This window comes from Condylura cristata, unplaced genomic scaffold (assembly GCF_000260355.1).
Source record: "Condylura cristata isolate star-nosed mole 26May11 unplaced genomic scaffold, ConCri1.0 scaffold00032, whole genome shotgun sequence".
In the NCBI taxonomy this organism is placed as follows: domain Eukaryota; kingdom Metazoa; phylum Chordata; class Mammalia; order Eulipotyphla; family Talpidae; genus Condylura; species Condylura cristata.
In genome coordinates this window covers 19,076,215-19,078,317 of record NW_004567133.1, presented here as the reverse complement: position 1 = coordinate 19,078,317, position 2,103 = coordinate 19,076,215, and the positions used below count along the sequence as shown (strand labels likewise).

At 64.8% G+C, this 2,103-nt stretch overlaps 1 protein-coding gene across 3 annotated transcripts in view; it reads right to left on the bottom strand.

Annotated features, from left to right (window-relative positions):
• CDIP1 (cell death-inducing p53 target 1) overlaps nucleotides 1-2,103 on the bottom strand; it is an 11,764-nt gene that overhangs the window by 8,752 nt on the left and 909 nt on the right. The window contains exon 1 of one of the 3 annotated variants that reach the window (XM_012731747.1): nucleotides 1,962-2,091. The exons of the other annotated variants lie outside the window; for them this stretch is intronic. The gene's annotated coding sequence lies outside the window, so the exon portion shown is untranslated. Of the gene's footprint in view, nucleotides 1-1,961; nucleotides 2,092-2,103 lie in introns of those variants that run through there. 3 annotated transcript variants of the gene reach the window in all.

Here is a 2,103-nt window from a genome sequence, read left to right as displayed (position 1 = left end):
CTGCCACCCACACAGGCGAGAGGCCGCCAGGCGGGCGGCGCAAAGCGGGGCGCGCTGCAGACCGGAGGCCCCTGCCGCTGGCCCCCTCTGCTCCCAGTGCTGGCAGCGGGGCGCTTCTCTCTCGGAGTGCAGGCCAGGCGCCTCAGACCTCAGAGGAAATCCGTCCCCTCCCGGTCTGTTTGCCCTGGAAGGCAAAGCGCACACCCTGGGCAGATCTGAATGCAGGGTGAGTTGACACTGTTGAACACACGACGTGCCTGGCTCGGTCCGTTTTTCCTGGACCCTCGTGACACCCCCCTGTGCTAAGAATCGACGGTGCTGGTTCACCCAGTGGGCAGCGAGGCCGTGCGGCACTGCCAGAGCCCCAAGAGGCATGAGAAGATTTCCTGAAGGATGACCCCGCGCCAGCGAGTGCGTGCCAACCGCTCGCACGCGGAGTCAGTGCGACTGGCCACTGCTTCCACTCCAGCGCAGGGCCCTGGCCCTCTCAGGGCCGAGACTGCGGGTCCTCGTCCGGCTGCCGCTGTTCACCTGATGCAGCGAGGCTCCTGGAGGCCGTGCCTGGCTGCACAGCGTGCAGGGACAGCGCGCCGTGGTCTGCTGGGCAGGCCCCGAGCCTGGCGTCCGGGCTGGGGGGCGGCCGCAGACGGCTTCTCCTGCGTGGGTGGCCAGCCCCGACCTCCGCAGCACCTAGCTGCAAAGCAGCTCTGCCACCTCGCGTGGCGTGCGCGGGACAGCCCGGTTGCGTGGTGCTGGTCCGCCACGCACATCTCCTTCCCTGCAGCCTGTTCCCACGTGCTCCACAGCACAACCGCTGCCTGGCCCCTGCCCCTCCACCCCGGGCCTTCTCTGCAGCACGCCCCCGCAGGCTGCCCTCCGGGAGGCCACACTTCCTGTCCGCTAGGGGTCAGAACATGCCCGCACCCTGCGCACAGCGCTTCCGAAGCCGAGCCGTAGTTTCGCAGGCTCTGTCCCTCTCTTCCTCTCAGGCAACCACACAGGGCTGGCAGTTGTTTGTGGCTACACAGCGAAGGACCTGCCCCCAAGGGCCTCTGAGCCCGTCAGCTGTGCGACAGGCCCTGCTCCCAGGGCCTGTGGGACACCAGAGCAGCAGGGCGCGGCGGCGAGCCCTGGCTGCGCAGGACTCTGCAGGCAGGTCCTGAGCGAGCTTCCTGCAGCACAGAGCCCAGGCGGCCAGGGCACCCCGCCTGCGGACACACTGCGGGAGCTCCCTCCCGAAGCCGCTGCTTCTGCTCTTAGGAGGGTTCTAGAATCACAGGCTGCTGTTCTCAGATCTTTGTAAGGGCACATGTAAAGCTCTCTCCTGGTTCCAGAGCTTAGCTTGCGAAAAGCCTCCCTCAGCTTCTCAGGCAGGAGACTTTCAGCCCAGGGCTTCTGTTCATTAAAAGCAAACAAGCCAGAGAAGTTCTAAGACTCTACAGCTACAGAACACACTGGAAGCGCACGGAGAAGATGGACCTGTTGGTTAGGTTGCGGTAAGTACAACGAAGTGCTGGCTGTCGGGGGCACTCACTGAGAAATTTCTTCGATTTCTCTGTGTGTTTGCAATGTTTCCTAATGAGATACTGCAGCAGGAGGACGTCTTTGGAGACAGCAAGTGACTGAGAACTTTTCCAAGGAAGGGCAGAGAGCAAGGTGAGCTGGCACACCGCCCAAGTCCGGGTCATCCCCGAGGAAGAACGAAGTGCCAGGGAGAGCGGTCACGCCGGCAGAGGCCCTGTCCTGTCCAGCAGCTGGCCCAGGATTCGCCCCTGGGCGCAGCCCTCGCCCAGACCCTCCATCCTCCAGGACAGAGGCTCTCAACCCCAAGCGCACCTGGCGTGTGGAAACCCTAAGCGCGGACCCACACCCACAACTGCTGAATCAGAAGCGCTGGGTGGGCTTCGAAGCAGGGGCCCGCAGGCCAGGCCTGGAGACGCTTCGAGCCGCTCACTCCTTACCTGACACCTGTTGAGAGGTCTCTGAGAAGGTTCAGAGGAAATCGGCAGCACCCTGCCCCCACAAGCAAGCCAAGCGCCCAAGGCCGGGCTCGCACGAGCTCACCGACACAGGTCCGGGGAGGCGGGGGCCGGGCCCGGAGCC